General features: G+C 45.8%; 1 long non-coding RNA gene across 2 annotated transcripts in view; it reads left to right on the top strand.

Moving 5' to 3' along the window:
• Positions 1-21,402, top strand: part of LOC110343257 — a 113,366-nt gene that overhangs the window by 30,074 nt on the left and 61,890 nt on the right. Inside the window, exon 2 of one of the 2 annotated variants that reach the window (XR_005871605.1) lies at positions 1,265-1,420. The exons of the other annotated variant lie outside the window; for it this stretch is intronic. This is a non-coding gene — a long non-coding RNA (uncharacterized LOC110343257). The remainder of the gene's footprint in view (positions 1-1,264; positions 1,421-21,402) is intronic. 2 annotated transcript variants of the gene reach the window in all.

The following is a 21,402-nucleotide window of genomic DNA, read 5'->3' as shown; positions in this document are numbered from 1 at the left end:
AACAGAAGAGACGCTTGGCTGTGTGGACTGACCACCACCAGATTCTTGACCTTTCTGTCATGAGATAGCCATTGTAGGACTACCCACCACCACATCCTGCTAGCCAGTCTAATAAATCACGCTCACACACACATGCACACGCACGCACACAATCAGTTCTGTTCCTTTAGAGAATCCTTACTGGTACAATAACCTCATTTCTTATTTCTGTAATCACTGGAAAGCCACCTGTGCAAAGACAAGGTATCATCAGAAGCAACATTGCACCAATGAGGCTGGAACTCTGACCTCCCTGAGCTATGGCTCTTAGACACCTGACACATACTGCTCTGCTTCTCTGTGATATTTAGGATGACCACAGTGCCTTCCCAAGAGTATGCTGTAGACTCCAGGGCCGGTTCCGCTAGACCAAAGTTTCTTGGACCTGGCTAAATAAACAATTTTAAGTTTGTTTGGACTGCCACCACACACCATCTTAGTCTGAGTGGCTTGAGCAATGGACTAGAGCTTGGGGAGATGGCTCATGTAGTAGAGTCCCTGCCTTGCAAGTAAGAAGACCTGAGTTTGACCTCCAGAATCTTGTGGAGGAGGGAAATCTTGGCATGGTTGCATGCATTTGTAACTCCACCACCAAGGAGGTGGAGACTGGAATCTCTGGGGTCTGCTGACCAGTCCAGCTACAATCCAGACCAGGGAGAGATCCTGTCTCAATAGGTGGATGGTGTTCTAGATTTGACAGCTGAAGTTGTTCTCCATAAACTCTGGCCTCCACACATATGCATACACAGGCATGCACACCCATGCACACATATGCACACATGCATATAAAACTCCCAAAATGGTGGATTATAAATTATTATAGTGTAGAAGTCTCAACCTTTATACCAGCAAGGCTGGATTCTGGTAAGGGCTCTCTTCTTGGTTTGCAGAAAGCCACCTTCCGGCATGAGTGGAGATTGAATGATCTCTTTCCCCCTTCTCTTATAAGGCCATTGATCCCAGAAAGAGGCCACACCCTCATGACACTGCCTGGCCACAACAGTTTCCTTAGGATTATCTCCAAAACCCCTCATACCAAGGGTGAGGGCCTCAGTGTGGAAATGAGGGGGATAAACAGGGTTACAGGTGTCTCAGTATACTATTTGGGAGCCCTGAGGGAAAGGCTATTGGGGAGGAAGGGTACTGGAGCCTCAGCAGTCTAGATTCTGATGTTCATCTCAGCCATGTGCTGGCTCTGTCAGAAACAGATTCATTCATCCAGCAGGTATCTGAGAACTGACACACGGAGTCTGCCATCTCGCTGGGCAGACGAGGGAAGGAGCAAAGTTTTTCAACCCTGGCATCACCTGGGAGAATCACTGCAAATCAGATGTGCGAGAAGGAGGTACCATGTACAGCCTGGTGCAGATAGAGGCTTCTGGTGAGTGCCTGGGATTACAGACACCTGTCTGTCACCATAACTGGCCTATGTGATTCTCTGGTCCTTGTGCGTGATGACTTTACCAACTGAATTATATCTCCATCCTACTTTTGGAAAGTTGGTTTGGGGAAAGAAGGAAGTCAGTCCTTCTAGGATTACATTTAAGCTGGAAAAAAGATGAAGTGGGTTTTTATCAGGCATCTTGTCAACTCTGAAGGCTGCCATGGACAGAATGGTGGGTTGAGCTAGCCTGGGATAACACTTCTGGGGCAGGGACCTGCTGAGCCTCCTGTTACTGCAGAGATAACAAGAAGAGATCTACTTCAGAGTGGACCAGGCTACTTGGATCTTGAGTGTCTGCAAAAGGTTGGCTTTATGTTCCCCCCATGACCTCCTCTCTCTTCCTCTTCTCCCCCTCTCTTCTTCCCAGCTCCCACTCCCCCCAACCCCTTACCATGTTCCCAATCTGTTCAGAAGATCTTGCCTCATTCCTATTCTCTGGGGTACCATGCATATCTCTCTTAGGTTCTATCCTGTTTCCCAGACTCTCTGTCAGTGGAAGTACAGACTGGCACTATCCTGATTCATGTCTAAAATCCATATATGAGTGAGTACATACCATGTTTGTCTTTTTGTGACTGGGTTACCTCACTCAGGATGGTTTCTTCTAGTGCCATCCATTTACCTGTGGATTTCAAGATTCCATTGTTTTTTTCTGCTGAGTAGTACTCCATTGTGTAAATGTACCACATTTTCTCTATCCACTCTTCAGTTGCTTCCAGGTTCTGCTATTGCAAATAATGCTGCTATGAACATCGTGGAGCAGATTGGGGGGTAGAATAGGGGGAAGAGGGAGTCATAGGTTAGAAGACCGGTCTGGCACCAGTGAGACCTGTAGACCTCTAGTGATCTAAAGGGATGACACCAACTGGCAAGCTAAGCAATAGTGGAGAGACCACCTTAAATGCCCATTCCTGATAATGAACTTGATGTCTATAGCCATCCTAGAACCTTCATCCATTGACTGATGGAAGCAGAGGCAAACACCCACAGAACTGAACCCATGGAACCCAGTGACAGAGAGAGAGGAGTGATGAGCAAATTGGCAAAGAATGGGCTGGCAAAACTAGCAGAGACAGCTGATCTGAACAAGAGGGAGCTCTTGGATCCCAGACAGACAGCTGGGAGGCCAGCATGGGGCTGATCCAGACCCCCTGAGTGTGAGAGTCACTGAGGAGATCTGGGCAACCTATGGGGCCCTGGGCAGTGGATCAGTGTACAAAGAGAGATGCTCTCTCAGCCTGGACTCTTAGGGGAGTGCCTGGACCCTGCCCTGAGTGAAATGACAGACTCTAGATATGTGAAAGGAAGTGGGGATAGGGTAGGAGGCAGGAAGGGATGATGGGGGGTGCGGGAGGAGGGGAGGGAGAGGGAACTGGGATTGATATGTGAAGCAAATTATTTAAAGTTAAAGTAATAAAAAATAAAAAAAAGTAAAAAAAAAGGTTGGCTTTATGAAACTGCACTTCTGTCCTTGACTGATTCACCTTTAACTGGCCACCAACTTGGTTCCAGTGTGTCATATCTGTCCCTTTTCTTGAGACATTGCTATTGGTTTAGGCTTACACTTTCCGGAAACCCATTCTTAAGGTTTATGGTAAATGTGCTTACCTCAAGAGTTAAACTTGACTTCCTGCCAAGATCAAGGTTAAGGAGAAAGGGTAGATCAGGTGGACAGAGACATCTGACCTCCTCCTCCATGCTACCAGAGGGACTTATGTGCAATGCACACCTCACCTTTGGCACAGGCAGTTTTAGGGTGACTGAGTTAGAAGAAAACCTTTCCTGTCACCTCAGGTGGATGAACAATGGAGCTAGGGCGTCATGTGCGCGTGCTTGTGGTTACTCCAAACTTCCATTGAGCCAGTGGCTTTTTGAGTTTTTTATTTGTTTTTAAAGACAGGGTTTCTCTGTGTAACAGCCCTGGCTGTCCTGGAACTTTCTCTGTAGACCAGGCTGGCCTTGAACTCACAGAGATCCACCTGCCTCTGCCTCCAAAGCTCTGGGGTTAAGGTGTGTACCACTGCACCCTGCTGATGTTTGGGTCCTTGTATCTTGAATTCATGGGCTATGGATGAGTTTCAGAGAAAAGGTTCACTATGGAGTCGTAGGTGAGAGAGAGAGAGAGAGAGAGAGAGAGAGAGAGAGAGAGAGAGAGAGAGAGAGAGAGAGAGAGAGAGAGAGAGAGAGAGAGAGAGAGAGAGAGAAGAGAGAGAGCCTCTGAATGGAAGAAGTGGGCAGAGTATGGGGTACCATCAGGGTGCTAGTCTGGGCTTTGTAAAAGGCTTCTGGCAGACACTGGGGTGGGGGATGTGCTGGTCATTCCAGTTGCTTCAGTTTATACAAGTCCTCATGTATGACTTCCAGACAGGGATATGTAAGAGGTAACTGGGAACCAGGAACCAGAACCCTCTCCTGGTGTTTCCGCCTCCCTCAAGGAGAGCCTCACGGCTGCTGCTTTGGGGTCCTTCTCCCCTCTGGGTGCTCTCATGCATCACTTTTCTGCCTTCTGCTGCCTACTGTTTACAGGAGAAAGCCCACACTGTCCGAAGTCCTCTGTAGCAAGGCTTCTGACCACCTTACTGGCCTCATCTCCGCAGAGGCCCCCGGTTCCAGTCTTCTTGAGTGATACACACATCTGTAAGAGAAGGCCTTCTAGGCCTACCTGCCTGTGCGTATGCCTGTGCGTTCTCTGTCTGGCTCCCCCTTCCTTGTATATCTGCTAAATCCAGCTCTTCCAGATGTGGCTCCGTCCTCTGCTTTGCTGTGGAGGGCTTTACACAACCATTTGTTTAGACTGTAATTGTGCGGTTTTGGCAGTTCCACAGGGGCTCAGTAGGGTGATCTTTTAGGCCTAGCCTGGGCTCGCTCACAGGTCTTCAGGGTTCTTGTGTGTCTGAGGGTAGCTTGTTTGATGACCTCACTGTCTAAATTCATCGAGATGGGTTTCCCTTCCTCAGCAAGTCACTTGGGATCTCCACCCTCCCAAACCTCAATACCAAGCACTGCAAATGAGAATAAACCCTACATTCTAAGCCTGAGGGCTTTCCAACCTTTGTGAGAGCCAGTGGTGCTAACATCCTATTGGCTGAGACAAATCACCTGGCTTGGCTCAGCATCAGCGTGGGTGTGAGACCAGGAAGAAAGTATTCAAGGGTGCCAACACTGGAGCTGAAGCACAGAGGAGGGAATTTGGTGACACTTGTACAACTGGCCAAGGTGGGGCAGGACAAGATGACCCACTTGTATTTGTCTCACTGACTTGCAGTCTTCTAGAGGCCTTTGCTTGAGATGCCCCAGTTTCCCAAGAGCTATGGACAGAGCATATGCACAGTATTTAACTTGGGCCTCAGTGGTTTTCAGGTTAACTTGGGCTTTAAGCACCAGGTAATGGCCAGAGAACCCAAGATGCAGCTGGTCTGGGAACAAGGGGTTATGGGAGAGGCAGAGGCAATCATGCACAGTTTTTTTTTTTTTTTTTGGCTCAGCATCCTGGGGTTTTGGTTCGTCCCAGAGACTCTGATCTGATTCAGCCGGTCTGGTCTCCACCTTTAAATGTTGGAAACCGCATAAATCAGCACATTTCCCCCAAAGCAGAGTCTATATCCAGCACACCAGGCTGCTCGCCATAATTAGGCCTCCAGCAACGATTGTCTCTGCTCCTTGGGTTTTGTTGCCACCTCCCAGGGAAAGGGGAGGGGTGTGATATGTGTTATGACGTCTGCGAAACCCTAAATAGGGGAGGTCGTGGACACGGAGCGCAAATGATTGCTCAGGCTGGGGTTTTCTTTCCTCCCAGGCTCCAACATGCATGGCCTACCATCTCACGTCTCCTTCCTCTCCCCTCTTCCTTCATCCCTTCCCCCATAAACTCCTTCTGGCTTTGTGAGCCTAGGGGTCCACACACTGGAGACAGTCCACCTCAGGCAGAACAGACACTACTTACGATTGGCAAGCCTGTGTGCCCGCTCAGGGCCATTTGGACAGGGAGTTCCTGTGTCCTTGCCTCTCTCTCTCTCTCTGTGTGTGTGTGTGTGTGTGTGTGTGTGTGTGTGTGTGTGTGTGTATAGATAGGCAAGTGCTCTGGGCCCTTCAGCTTCCTGGCTGTTTGGGATGAGCCACAGCAAAGCCAGGAAAGGGCCTCTAAATCTGCTTTTTTAGCCTAAGGGATTTTCCTGGATCGAGCAAAGCTGAGAAGCAGAGGTTTCTGGGAGTCTGGCTCTGTCATTCTGTCTGAAAGACTGGACAGACCCTCCAGGGTACCAGGAGTCATCCGAGTGGATTCAGGTGTGTTTGGAATTCGGGCAACTGCAACCATCAGTTCTCACAGGTGCACATCCCTCTATTGAAATGAAAACTTTCTGTTTCTGTTTGGCTCTTGTTGCAGATCTGTGGGTCGCAGGACAGGGTGTTGTAGCTTCCACTGACCAAGCGAGGAAGCTGAGACTCTGGGAGGAGATGGCCAGATACCCCACTGTAATTGATCAAGCAGTGAGCTCACTACATGGTGTTCTTCGTGCCTTCCTTTGGAGCTTTTAGTCTAGTTTGTATGTGCATGTGCATGCACGTATGTGTGTGTGTGTGTGTGTGTGTGTGTGTGTAATATATGTGTACAAATGTATGTGTGTCTTCATGTGCATGTAGAGGACAGAGGCCGATGTGGGCATCTTCCTCAATTTCTCTCCATCTTACTGGAGCTCACTGGTTGGCTAAACTGGCTGGCTAACGGGCGCTCAGAGATCCTCCATCTTCTGTACCACCACACTTGGTTTTTTTATGTGGGTGCTGGGACCTGAACGACTTACCCACTGAGCCACCTCCCTCCCTCCTTTTTATGTGTATGTGCTACCAGGGATCTGTCCTAGGGCCTCATGAATGCTAGTTAAGTGTCCTACCACTGACCTACACCCCCAGCCTTAGCGATCTTAAAGGTACCCAGCTGTCTCTCATACTTACAGTTGTTTGAATGCTCTGTTACTGATGTACGCTTGGGTTGTTTCCAGGTTCTGTGGCTGTTGTGGACAACGTGGCTGTAGCATCCTTGTACTGACAGTGCTGTGGTCCACATCTTGGAGTGAATCCTGTCCTTTGTCAAGCTGTTACTAAGCCTCACTGAGCTCAGCTTTCCCTTCCATAAAACAGGGACAGTAAAATCACTTGCATGGGCTGTTGAATAAGTGAATACAAGTGAATAGACGTGCAAAGTGGTGGTGGCGATAGTGATAATTATGCTCCCTGTTGGTGTTCTGGTTTACACACAGGACTCCAGACAGCTTGTTGTTCAAGGCTGCGTGTCTGCATCTCACACATCCGGGACCCCAAACTAGTTTTAGCCATTTTAGGCTTCACCTTTGCTCTCTGTTCTGTCTATACCCTCTCTCCAGCTAACTGTGGAGAAAAATAACTTGGATTATCCTGATGTCTCCCAGATTTATATCCCTAGCTGTGATCTTTACACTGAGTTCCAGACTTGAATTCATTCTTTTTACTTTGTTTTCAAGCTATGCACAATAGGACTCCATTAATTCTAGCACTCAGGAGATGGAGGCAGGAGGATCTTGAATTTGAGACTAGCCTGGGCTACATAGCAAGGCCCTGGCTCAAAACCTCCGTCTCATTCCATATCCCACATCTACCTACATTTCTCTATTTATTTTTTTTTATTTTTTATTTTTATTTTTGGTTTTTTCGAGACAGGGTTTCTCTGTATTGTTTTGGAGCCTGTCCTGGAACTCGCTCGGTAGACCAGGCTTGGTCTCGAACTCACAGAGATCCCCTGCCTCTGCCTCCCGAGTGCTGGGATTAAAAGCGTGCGCCACCACCGCCCGGCCCATTTCTCTATTTCTTATTCTACTGTCATCATCATTATTGCTATATTCTATTTTTGTACAAGGATATAATTCACAAAGTCTATATGATGAAGACACATCAGGACAAATGACCAGGTTCTTTTAACAAATGAGTTACAAGACAATTGCTTGCCTTATAAACAGGGGTCCCAAAGTTCAGGGAGCATAGACGATAAGGCAGCCAGAGGGGGCTCTTTGGGGAAAGTGACCTTGGGGGCTGTTTCAAAGAAAACTATGTGGAGAACGAGTTGGAAGATGAGATACCAGGAGACTGAGGAAGTATGTATGCTTTCTGAGTACAATTATTTATTTGTGACTCATGCAAATGACAGGAAGGGCAAGGACTCTAGACTGGTTTGGGTAGACATCAAGTGTTTTCTGGTTGATACCCCAGCTGGCATTTTGTGGGAGAATTTTATCTATCAGGCGCCCACACAGATGGAGCAGCGAGTCACCATGGCATTTGAAGCGCCATGCTAGAACGTCTACAAGGAAAGCCACATCCCTCCCAGAGTGAAATTGCCAATAACCTGTGTTGCTGGGAACACAGCTAGTTTCATGGTCCCTAAATGAAAGACTGAATCCCGGGTGTTGCTTCCAAGTGCTGGGTGTAATGGTAATAAGATGCCAAGATTTTACAGGCCCCCTTCATGGGCAGAATGCCTCTCTATTCACAAATAGAAACTTGCTGAGAATTTAATTAAGATCAGTGTACATAAAACTCACTGTTCCCAAGTAAACAAATATTAAGCAAGATACTTCGTTTTCATGTCATGGGGCTCCTCCGGGAAGGGATGAAGGGCCAGGAGGGGTGGGTGTGATGATATGGGGGCATGGGAGGAGAAAAAGATATGTACAGAGCAGAAAACAGATTCTAGGGTGGGGAGGGAGAGGGGGTGAAAGGAAGGTGCACACAGAGGGATGGGAGGAGCAGCAGCAGATAGGAAGAGACCCCCACTTTCTGGCTCTGTGTCCTCTGGTTCTGACACCTAGCACTTACGTGAGATAGACTGTTCTCACACTTGGCTGTCCCCAGGCTTCATGCAGGCCCCACTGAGAACTCAGTGGATGTGGCACCTGACATCCCCAGCTTTTTAGGTTTATTTAGTGGGTATGTGTACGCTTCAACCTTCAGGAGTTGTTTTTTCCCTTCCCACCATGTGGATTGTTGGGTTTGAAGCCAGGTCATCAGGCTTGGTGGCAAGCATATTTCCTTGCTGTGCCGTCTTCCTGGTCCATATACATGATTTTATGTATCTATGTAAAATGTAGGAACCACAAATGAGAGAGAACATGTTATTTGTCTTTCTGAGATTGGTTTAATCCACTTAATATGATTACGTCCCATTGTATCCATTGTCCCATAAACCATATATCTCTGTTCATTATGTGTGAGAAACAATTCCATTGTGTATGCACACCACAGTTTCTGCGTCCATTTCTTTGTCACTAGACATTCAGCGGGTTTCAGAATTTGAACTTGGGTTTCTGATAAGGCTTTAGTTCACTGGCTATTCATTTACTGGTCACTGAACCTTCATGGTCTGGCGCTTGAGCCTGGCCATACAAAAATAAGGTAGCTGGAAGCTTTTGCCTGCCGAAATCTGTAAGCCAGAGGGCTAGGATAGACTTACGGTATGACGATTTCTGTCTAAATAGATTAGTCTCTCTGGTCAATGGGGCACGAGGAAGTGATGAGTTAATTCTGTCTCGCTGGCTTGTGGGGGCAGTCAGGAGGTCTGTATGAAGGAGACGCTGTGAGTGGAGTCTGGGGTGTCAAGGTGTGGGCAAGGCTGTGCAGGGTTTCAAAGGCCAGCATTGAAAAGGGTGCACTGAGCCCGCAACCAGCACACACAGGCTGAACCCTTTGGCTTTTGAGATCTGGGCGATACTATTGGTGCTACATCCCTGCCTCTGGACAGAGCAAAATTCCCACTGACATCCCTGCCTCTGGACAGAGAAAAATTCCCACTGGCTTCTGCCACCTTTTCACTGTGTGCATCTGAGGAGGTCAACAGGCCCCAGCTGTACCTGTGTTTATTCATCAGAGCTCAGCTGGTGACAGGTGAGGGTACTGCAAAGCAGCTCAGGGCAGCTCTGGGGACATGGTGCGTGCTCAGCCTGAGTGACTTGTCACGAGGGCATCTTTGTCAAAGTTGCATGATAGTGCTCTGGGCAGCGAGGGTCACGAAGTGGACTACCTCCAGACAAATGGTGGTCTCACTGGCCAGAGAGTCACATCAGTTCCCTATCACCACCATCCCTCTGCTTCCTGGGGTCTAAGAACATTCATCTTTGCCATCAGGGCACAGGAGTGGCGGGGTGTTATGTGATGGCACTCTATCACCCCCTCTGCCTGTGGGGAGTCTGGCTGTTGGGATGGGGACAGTCTGGTGAGTGTGGGGACAGGACCAAGTGGCAATGCTCCAGACTTCACTTGCCTCGAGGCCCACATCTCACCCTTTTCAGATGCATCTGCAGTGATGTTCTCAGATAAATTGGAGATCTCCCAACTGCCTGCCCACCCTGGTGTTGCTCCGCCCTGGTGTTACTCTGCAAACAGGACCAGCAGATGGGCAGCAAGCCCTGCTCTGCAGAAAGCTGGAAATGTCTCTGTTTTCCTTAGACCTGGGAGATGGATGGGCCTAGAAAGAAAAGTTAGGGCAGCCTGCATTTATATAGATGAGGGAACCTGAGGCTCAGAGAAGTGAAAGGGGTGTTTGTTTCAAGGCAAGGTTTTGTCTCCTTGGGTCAATGTAAGCCCTTGCCTCATTTGTCAGCTGGGTACCACTAGTCTGCCTTTAAGGAGATTTAATACTCCCATTAATAATATATCCACCACCCACCCACCCATGTTAAGAGAAGCTTTTTCCTTGAGAAGGAGCCGTTCCGCCAGCCTGGTTCCAGAGCCGCTTTCCCGCCAGCCTGGTTCTAGAGCCGTACCAGTCCCAAATAAACACACAGGAGGCTATATTAATTATGAAGCTGTTGGCCTTGCTTGTTTCTTACTGGCTAGCTCTGACTTAAGTAATTACCCCATAATTGTTAATCTTAGTATGTTTCTTACCGGAGAATAGTTCCAGGCTTCCTACCCCCATGGCGTTACATGTTGACTCTCTGTGTTTCTCCTTCCCAGAATCCTCCTGGACTCCTAGCCCCACCTATCTAGATTCCTATAGGCTCAACAGTACTTTATTGACAAATAACAGGCAAATAACAGGACTTCCCCAACACACCTATCCATCTTTCATCCATCTATTCTTCTATTCACCTACCCATCTATCCATGCATCCATAAATTTATCTATCCATGCCTCCCTCCTCCATCCACACCTCCTTCCTTTCTTCCTTCCTTCCTTCCTTCCTTCCTTCCTTCCTTCCTTCCTTCCTTCCTTCCTCCTTCCCTTCTTTCCATCCATCCATCCATCCATCCATCCATCCATCCATCCAGTCTCTAGCAAAAAAAGCCATAATATTGTCTCTACATCAGACACTTTTTGTTGTTGGGGATTTGGAAGTGACAAATGGATTATGAATTTGAACCCCTGTTGACTCAGGGAGAGCGTGGAGTTACACAGCTGGTCTAATAAGTTTCTTCTCTGCATTCTCCCCAGTGACTACACTTCTTCATTAATTTAAGGTTGACCTTTAGTAAATCACAACCTCTTTGCCTGGCAATATTTTCTTTCTTTCTTCCCATATGGATTCTTTTGTCTGTCCCAGATCTTGCTGATGGGCATAATGGGGCCACGGGAGTCCAGGGTGGCTCTTGATTTTCCAGGAAGATTAGAACACTTTTCAGAGGTCACAGGCCATGGAGAGGACAGGAGAGACTTCTCAGAACAAGCTTTTCCAAGTTAAGGTTACAGTGGTACATTTCCCTTTAGCTCCTGAGTACTATAGAAAATATTACCCATAATCCTGCATAGCCTTGGAAGTGAAAAGGACTCCTCTCTCTCCATGTCTCCCTCTCCATCTTCTTATCCTTTCCCTCCCCTCCCCTTCTGTTCTCCCTCACCCTCTGTGTGTGGTATGTTCTTGTTTATGTGCACAACTGCCCTTGCCTGTGCTCATATGTGGAGGCCCAAGATCAAGGTCAGCTGTTCTTATCTGTTACCTCCACCTTATTTTTTGAGACAGGGTCTCTCAGTGAACCTGGAACTCTGTTTCAGGCTAGACCAACTGGCCATCAAGCCCTTGGGGTTGCCTGTTTTTGTCTCCTGTTCCCCCACAGTGCTGGAGTTACAGAGGAAGGTTAGTGTGCCTGACTTTTTTGTAGATGTTGGGGATCTGAATTCAGGTCCTTATGCTTGCACAGAGAACACTTTACATTTCCCCAGCCTAAAAAGGTCTTTTTTTTAGTCAGACAGTGGTGACACATGCCTTTAATCCTAGCACTCGGGAGGCAGAGACAGGGGGATCTCTGATTTTGAGGCCAGCCTGGTCTATAGAGCAAATTCCGGGGCAGCCAGAGCCATACAGAAAAAGCCTGTCTCAAAACAAAAACAAACAAACAAACAAAAACAACAACAGCATAAAAATAAATTGAGTTAAGCCTCTGTTGTTATGAGAGCAGCATGGTAGAAGCCAGCTCCAGAATTTACAGGCTCACATATGTTTTCCCCCTGAGTTTCTCTGTGTAACAGTTCTGGCTGTTCTGGAACTTTGTAGACCAGACTGGCCTCAGACTCAGAGATCTGCCTGCCTTTGCCTCTGCCTCTAGGTTGCTGTGATTAAAGGTGTGTGCCATGACTATCTGGTTTAGACTCTCAATTTCAACTGCCATAGGGAGGGAGAGATTCCCCACTGAGACTCCCAGGAAGGGAACAGTTGGTTCAGTTAGATAGAACAACCTTTTTTAGCCAATCAGCTGTGTCCGGAGAAGGGGGGGTTCCTGGTACCCAAAACAGCCTCTTCTGTAGCAATTCTGAGAACAGTGGGGAGCTTTCTCAGAAAGACTCCCAGGATGCGATAGCTGCATGTGTACATCCCGTTTATGTACATCCCGTTTATTCAGGATTCTCACCTGCAAGCGGCCTGGCGATACCCATGTCCAATTGACCATTAAGCTCACAATATTTAGGAAGGTGTGATGACCTTTCCAAATTTCTGTTCTGTTCTTCAGACTTTTTCCAAGGGCCTGGAGGACCTCATAAGGCATCCTGGTTTGGCTGGCTTTGCCTCTGTGGTGCTCCTGGTCTGGGAGAGACAGCTGAAGCTGGATTTGTGTTCAGGGAGGAACCTTAAAGCAGAAATCTCATTTCTGGGTCATACTGAGCCCTGTTCCAGTTCTGGCTCTTACACTGCTAAATCATTACTAATCGTCATTGATCTTTATGAGCCCTGATTCCCTTATTTAGAATAGAGACAAGAACAAATCGACTAGCAGAGGCTAGAGACAACTTGTCCCAGTGGTTTTCACACTGTATGTGTGTATCACATTAGGGCTAGGACACACCTTTTTGACTTCGACTGGTGTGGCCTAATGATTTACATTTTGAACCTGTTCCTAGTGATGCTGGTACTACTGGTCTGGGCACCACAGGTTGAGAAGCACTGGTCTACGTTTATGATGATTCTCAGCCAGGGGTAATCCTGAGGTACCCTATCACTACTTCCCTCAGGGATGCTAAGCATGCTACAGCACACAGGGTGGCCACTATATAGAACTAAAACCCAAAATCTCAGGCGTGGTGAAGTTGAAAACTCTGGTCTACAAGGTTCTTGTGCTAGTTGTCCTATATAGATGTGAAACCCTGATCATATTGTCTCCCTTTCCCGAGCCACACTAACACAGAATTAGTTCTAAGAACCTTTGCCGCTCTCAAATTCTATGATTTGGTCAAACAAAATTTATCAGGGCTGGAGGAATGGCTCAGTTGGTAAACTGCTTGTGCAAACATGAGGACATGGGTTTGGATCCCTAGTACCCATTGTAAAATCTGGGCATGACAGTGTACATTTGCAATACAGCACTAGGGAGGTAGAAACTGGAGGATCCCTGGAGCTCATTGGCTAGACAGTCTAGTTGAATTAATGAGCTTCAGTGAGAGACCCTGCCTTAAAAAGTAAGGTGGAGAATGACTGAAGAAGACATCCGGAGTCTATCTCTGGTCTCTGTATGCATACATACACATCCCTGCACAGACATGTGCAATTCATGCACACAAAAATATACCACACATATACACACATAAACACATTTATTAATAAACAGCTATAGGCAAGATATGGTAGTATTTCCATGCAAGGCATCCTCTGACATGGGAGTCTATTCTTGGCAAGCAGTCTGAAAATGTGGTTGGGGTTTACATTGTAATGTGTAATGATTGCTTTTACAATATGCATAAACTCTACTATGTTTTCTTCCATGTCTCTGGTGGAAATAAGAAAAATGACACCATGGATTTTTATTTTTATTTGTGTGTCATAAATACATGCATTAATGAGGGTTCTGGGCACGAGCTTGCTAATTGGTGATGGTAACTATGGGCCTGTGTTCAACCCACCAAAATCAAATTTTCACACTTGGCTAATTGAAGCCAACCTTTTGTTTGAGAATTAATAAAATATGTATTGCAATTAGTTGTGGTCAATAATTAACTGTATGCTGCTAATTGACAGTAGCAGATTGAGGTAGAAGGGGCAGAAAACCCTACTGTGAGGAACAGCAAGTTTTTCGGGGTAAAAGTTTGGCTGTTGTCCTCGGTTTCTGAGCAGCTTCTAGAGGGAAAAATGCATCTCAGTTATAGTGACAGCCCTTCCTGGTGGCCTAGGATTCTCGGTGGGTTTCACTTGTTTTATACTCCAGGAATAAGGATGTTCCTTAGTCCTGGGCAAACATGGATAGTTGATCAACCTAGTGGAGACAGAAAATTTATCAGTGTGAGATTTTCAAAGGAGACCCAAGCAAGATGGAAAGGAAGACTGCTTCCTGCCTAGTGTTTCTTGAACTGACTGTCTTATTCATGGTTACATGAATGGGAATGTGACTGGGAGACTTAACAGGAAAGTTGGGGTGGTGTTAGAATGGACACATCAGCAAAAAGCTTATGTAAAAGCTCCGAGGAAGGACAGGGAGGTCACCATATTAAGAAGCTTGGTAATGCTGGAGCAGAGTCGACGGGGGCATGGGTCGATGGTGTGACGAAAGGCTACAGCTTGAGACTTTATTTTAAAGATGAAGTCAGTGGAAAAAGCCCTGAAGGGCAAAAATTCAGGAATGATAAGATCAGAAAGTTTTTTTTTGTAGCATAGAGATCACTCTGGCTGTTGGCATAATTATGAAGAATAAGCTTCCTGGGAGCAGAGAAAAGCAGAGAATCCCCTTAGGAGACCAATGTCATCATCTGGAAGAGATGCGTGGTGGCAGACATAGTGATGAGGAGTCTGAGAAGACTTTAGAGGAGGGCTTGTAGATTAATGGGGTAAGGAGTGGCTTTGAGAATGAATCATTGCATGATTGTGTAGCTTGAATGAGGATGCCCTCAATAGACTCATGTTTGAATACTTGGTCCCTAGTTGGTAGCACTGTTTGAGGAGGAGTAGGAGGTGTGGCCTTGTTGAATGAGGTGTGACACTGGGGGTGGGCTTTGACATTTAAAAGTCCCTGCCATCCTGGTTAGGTCTCTCTCTGCCTTCTGCTTGTGGATGAGAATGTAAACTCTCAGCTCCAACACCATGTCTATCTGCCTGCTGCCATGCTTCCTGCCAAGATGGTCATAGACCCTAACTCTTTAAAACTGTAAGATCCCAATAAAGTCTATAAGTTGTCTTGGTCATGGAATTTTGTCTCACCAGTTGAAAAGAAACTAAGACAGTGATGGAGGGGCTGCTGAGATGGCAAACAGACTTGAGGAACTGAGTGCGATGGGGTAGTTGGTCCAGAAGATTGAGTGGCATACTGCAAATCAAGAATTTGACTTGTCACGTTAAATTAAAGATATCTAGAAGACCCCTAGTAGACCTAGAGAATGGAGTTAGATATTCAAATCATATGTAGAGATTTGGGAGTTTTTATTATGTAGATTTGAACATGGGATGGAGAAGGCTGGAATGGAATGAGAAGATAACTTCTCAGCTAAGCCCTGAGTCTGGTGGTTTCTGGTTGGATGACTTTAATAGATCTCGAGAAAAGAATTTATTTGCAATTAGCTTATTATATGGAAGTTGATCTCCAAAATGGCTAATACAAAGTGGAAAAGTAAGACATGGAGGTATTTTAACATGGCCATTAAAATACACCCATGAATTGCTCCTAGCTCCTCTCATCAAGTCGACTCTATTAACTAACTCTTATCATCTGGATTGACCTGCTTAGCTTTCTTGATTGACAGGATGTAGCAGCAGGGAAATTATGCATTTCCAGGGCTGTCTTTCCTCATGGTGTGCTCAGGAAAGACTGTTAAATGTTAAGGGTCCACATGGAAAGAAAGTCCTCACTAACAGGCATCACCTAGTCCCATTATATGGGGCCTCAGGTTTTAAGAGACCTGAGCAGGGCTGCAAGAAGACCTCGTGGGTGATCCTATGCAGGACCAGGAGAAGTACCCAGCAGAGACCAGGCCAAACTGCAGTCATGAGCAAACAAACACTACTCTATCAAGTTTCGGGATGTTTTGTTACACAGCAGTAGACAATTGATTCAGAAAGGAAGAAAGCCAAGAGTTGTAAAACACAGTAATATTATGGACACCAGTGCTTAGCCTAAGAGTCTTATAGATTTGCTTTGACCACCAGTCTTTTGCTATATTGTTTATCTGTTGCTGAAAACCAAGTTATCTCCCAACGTTTTCTAGGCAGTATTCTGGTTTCTCAGAGTGCTGCAGTTGAGGTGTTGACTGGGTGTATCATGATCTCATGTATGATGAGGAGGATCTGTTTATAAAAGTTCCCATTGTTGTCTGGGATTTCCATAATGAAATGCCACCGTGGGGGACTCAAACAACAAAGGTCTGCTCTCACAGTTCTGGATGCCAGGTTCAGAGTGTTGTCAGGATGGCTCCTTCCTTGGCCTGGGAGGGATAATCTGTGCCACGAGTTGCCCCAGATACTGGCGATGGCCACAGTTCTTAGTACTTTTTTATTGCAGGTATGGCGTTTCCACTCCACCCTTGTGCTCACAAGTGCACATGTGTGTGTCTCTTCTTACAATGGCACTAGTCAGACTGGATTAAGGGCTAATTTCTGTATGACCCCACACTGACTAATCTTATGTTTAGTATCTTCATTTTCAAATGAGGTCATTTTCTTTTCTTTAAGATTTATTTACTATGTATAGTGTTCTGCCTGCATGTATGTCTGCGGGACAGATCTCATTACAGATGGTTGTGAACCACCATATGGTTGCTGGGAATTGAATTTAGGACCTTTGGAAGAGCAGACAGTGCTCTTAACCACTGAGCCATCTCTCCAGCCCATGAGGTCATTTTCTAAAGGCATGGACTTTAGGACTTTGCATCTATTTTGGGGGGAAGGAGTGGGACCTCATGTCTTTTTTTTTTTTTGGGTGAGGCACAATTCAACCCAAAACAGTTGACTGGAGAAATTAGTTCCTCAGAACATGAACTTGACCATAGAATGTCTTCCAACATGGCAGCTAGTTTTACAGAGCCAGCAAAAAATTATGAGAGAGATCCAGCAAGTTGGTCTCTTTTGTAATAAAATCTCAAAGGGACACAACTTTACTTTTCTGCATTTATTAGAATTGAGCCACAGGTGTAGCCCACTCCCAGGGAAGGAGATTATCCATAGTCCTGAATACTGGATCATAGCCGGCCGTCTTAGAAGCCCACCATCAGACATGAATTTGTTTTGTCCATCAGATCTCCTTCCCAGGGGTTTTAGTTTTAGTGCAAGAAGTCTTACTTTCGGAAAACCTTTTAGTACCAGGCAAGCTGGCTCACCCTAGCACAAAGTCTTCTACTGTGGAACCATTGAATCAAGAAGCAATGACATGCCAACACTCAGAAAGCATGAAATTGTGTGCTTGGACCTCCCATACTCAAGCTGAGAGGCAGGATCAGAGAGACCCGACAAAACGTCATATGTGGAGAATATCAATGGCTCTAGCTTATTCCGAGCTCATTCAGTGCCGATAGTTTGAAGAACCATCCATAAAGCTGGTGTAATAGGTGTCTTAAACATTCCACAGCTCCCTAAATAATACCACCAGCTGGGGGCATGTGTTAAAATAAACCAGTTGTGGACTTTCAGATTCAAACTATAACAGTGTCAGTGAGAGAGAGGGGACAGGGAAGAGGGGAGAGGAGGGAAAGAGAAAGAGAGAAAGGGAGAGAGTATACTCAAGAGAGTCAACTTGATACAAGCTAGAGTCATCCGAAAGGAGGGAGCATCAGTTAAGAAAATGCCTCCATAAGATTGGACTGTAGACAAGCTTGTAGGTATTTTCTTTCTTTTTTATTTATTTTCCACTTTAAATTTAGATAAGAAACAAGGTTGCTTCACAAGTCAGTTCCAGGTCCCTCTCCCTTTCCCTCCCGTCCTCCTGTGCCCTTCCCCCAATCCCCCCATTATCCCCTCATTTCCCCAGGGAGGGTGAGGCCCTCCATGGGGGTGTCCATAGTCTGTCATTTCATATAGGGCAGGGCCTAGACCCTTCCCCAAGAGTTCAGGGTGAGAGTGCACCTCACATTGTTGGATGGGAGTCCAAAGTCCGTGTGTATACTCGGGATGGGTACTGATCTGCTGCCCAAGGCTCAATAGATTACCTAGGCTTCCTCACTGACACTCACATTCAGGGGGTCTTGATCAGTCCCATACTGGATTCCCAGGCTGATGCCTGGGATTCAAGAGTTAACCTTTGTCTGGTCAGCTGTTTCTGGGGGTTAAACCAGCCCAGTCTTAATCCCTTTTGTCATTAGTCCTCCCTCTCTGTTACTGGCTTTCTTGAGTTCAGCTCAGTACTTAACTGAGGGAGTCTGCCTCTTCTTCGATCAGCCACTGAATGAAGTTTCTGTTTCCCAGACTCTCTGGCCATGGGATTGTAGGCTGGCACTCCCCAGATCTATGTCTAAAATCCATATATGAGAGAGTACATGCCATGTTTCTCTTTTTGTGACTGGGTTACCTCGATCAGGATGATTTCTTCTAGTGTCATCCATTTGCCTGCGAATCTCAGGATTCCATTGTTTTTTTTTTTCTGCTGAATAGTACTCCATTGTGTAAATGTACCACATTTTCTCTATCCACTCTTCGGTTGAGGGACATCTAGGTTGCTTCCAAGTTCTGGCTATTACAAATAATGCTGCTATGAACATAGTGGAACAGACATCTTTGTTGTATGAATGGGCATCTTTTGGATATATGCCTAAGAGTGGAGTTGCTGGGTCTTGTGGTAGGTTTATTCCCATTTTTCTGAGGAATCTCCATACTGATTTCCAAAGTGGCTGAGCAAGTTGGCACTCCCACCAGCAATGGAGGAGTGTTCCCCTTTCACCACATCCTCTCCAGCATAAATTGTCGTTGGTGTTTTTGATTTTAGCCATTCTGACAGGAGTAAGATGGTATCGATGGTATCTCAGAGTTGTTTTGATTTGCATTTCCCGGATGGCTAAGGATGTTGGGCACTTTATCAAGTGCCTCTCAGCCATTTTAGACTCCTCTATTGAAAATTCTCTATTTAGTTCTGCAGCCCACTTTTTAATTGGGTCCTTTGATGTTTTGGAGACTTGCTTCTTGAGTTCTTTGTAAATTTTGGAGATCAACCCTCTGTCAGATGTGGGATTAGTGAATATTTTTTCCCATTCTGTGGTTGTAGGTATTTTCTTAATTAGTGACTGACATGGGAGGGCCCAGCCCATTGTGGGTTGTGTCACCCCTGGACTGGTGGTCCTGGGTTTTATAAGGAAGCAGATTGAGAGATTTCTGGGAAGCAAGCCAGTAGACAGCACCCTCCATGGCCTCTGAATCAGCTCCTGCCTCCAGGGTCCTTCCCTGACTTGATGATGAACTGTGATGTAGAAAAGTAAGCAAGCCAGGCGGTGGTGGCGCACGCCTTTAATCCCAGCACTCGGGAGGCAGAGGCAGGCGGATCTCTGTGAGTTCGAGGCCGGGCTGGATCGACAGCCTCCAAAACAATACAGAGAAACCCTGTCTCATAAAAACAAAACAAAACAAAAAAAAGGAGAAGGAAAAAAAAGAAAAGTAAGCAAAATGAATGTTTTCTTTCCCAAGTTGCTTTTGTTTGATAGAACACCAAGTTGCACGGTGTTTCATTATAGCAATAATAACTCTAAGATAACGACCTTCTGGGTTTCTCTCTATTTTTACATATGGTGAAGAGCTCTGAGTTAGCCTTCCTGTTGTTGATATAATGTTGAAAAACTTTGCCTCCTTATGATTTCTGACATCTTTTCATCAAACTCTGCTAGGGGCTATATGTCCCTTCACCCAAACCCTGGCTGTGTATTAGAATGTTGTGGTATTTAAAAATCCCAACGTTGGCCCCAACTCTGGTGGATTAAATCAGGAGCTGGGGGAAGGGGATGCCACTGATTTTTATGATGTAACTAGAGTTGTTCTTAGATGTGGAAAAAGTTCTCTGCAGAGATTGTTTGAGGCTGGAAGTCTCCAAACTTAGCTATCCATTAGAATCACCCGAGGGAGCTCTTACATCTCTCAGTGTCCACAAAGCACCTCATGTCAGTCACTCAGAATCTCGGTGTGTGTAGGGGGAGGGGATGATGGTGGTGGTGGTGGTGGTGGTGGTAGTAGTGGTAGGATCCAGTTATCAGGACTTAAGGAATTGAGAACCATGGTCTATAAGCAGGATATGATAGTGCACCTGAGAGAGGGAGAGGGGGGAGAAAATAAAATGGAATTAGGACCATTGAAAATATATATAAATTAAAAACTTAACAGAAAATCTCAGATTGGGTAAATTCAATGCCAACGAACTCTACACTAACTTCAAAGTACACACTGGAGATCTACTTTCATTAAATTATAAGGCAGAGTAGTCACAAATACACTAGCCAGACACAAACCAAAAAGGTAACAGGAGTCATAACAGGGCCACCAGAGGAAGCAGAGTTCCAAGACAGCATTATTATATGAGATTAAGAGGGTCATTTAGCAAACTGATGGAGGTTTAACCCACAGCCACAAGCAAGCAGTTCTGAATGTAATGGAGCTTATATGGTGTGGTGGTTTGAATGAAAATGACCAGAACAGGCTTATAGGGAGTGGCACTATTGGGAGATGTGGCCTTACTGTAGTAGTTGTGGCCTTGTTGGAGGAAGTGTGTCATTGGGGCTGGGCTTTGAGGTTTCAGATACTCAAGTCAGGCCCAGTGTTGGTTTTTCTTCCTGCTGCCTACAGATCTGGTTGTAGAACTCTCAGTTCCTGCTCCAGCACCTTGTCTGCCTGCATGTTGCCATGCTTCCTGCCTTGATGGCAGTGAACTAAATCTCTGAACTGTAAGCAAACCCCAGTTAAAAGCTTTCTTTTGTAAGAATTGCCTTGGTCATGGTGTCTCTTCACAGCAATAGAAACCCTAACTAAAATTGTGTGTGTGTGTGTGTGTTTGTGTGTGTAGTATAGCTGGAACTACAAGAAGAAACAGAAAAGTGATTAGTGAGAAAGTATTTGCTTAATTTTGATGGATCAGACTGATGAAAACAAAAGGTTTTTTTGTGTGTGTGCATGTGTATTAGGGGTTGCATGTGTGCAGGTCCACATGTGTGTACATTACATATTCAAGTGTGTTTGAGAATGTGTATCAGACAGGGTATCTGACTGGCCCAGAACTCACAGAGCAATCTCCAGGGATCCATCTGTCTCTTCCTCCTTTGCATTGATATTATAAACATGCCCCACTACACCTGGGGTAAAATTATTTTCATTATTTTTATTTATAAGTGTGTGTGTTTGTATGTATGTTTGTCATGTGTGTGCATGCCTTTAAAAGGCTAGAAGTGGACACCACATTCTGTGTAGCTGAAGTTACAGATGATGAGCCACCTGGCATGGGACTCAGGTTTTCCGGAAGAGCAATAGTGCTCTTAACCTCTGAGTCATCTCTCTAGTGCCATATTTGACTTTTTAAAATGTA

The sequence above is a fragment of the Mesocricetus auratus genome, unplaced genomic scaffold, assembly GCF_017639785.1.
Source record: "Mesocricetus auratus isolate SY011 unplaced genomic scaffold, BCM_Maur_2.0 Super-Scaffold_100028, whole genome shotgun sequence".
NCBI lineage: Eukaryota > Metazoa > Chordata > Mammalia > Rodentia > Cricetidae > Mesocricetus > Mesocricetus auratus.
This window is presented reverse-complemented; position numbering and strand designations above follow the sequence as displayed.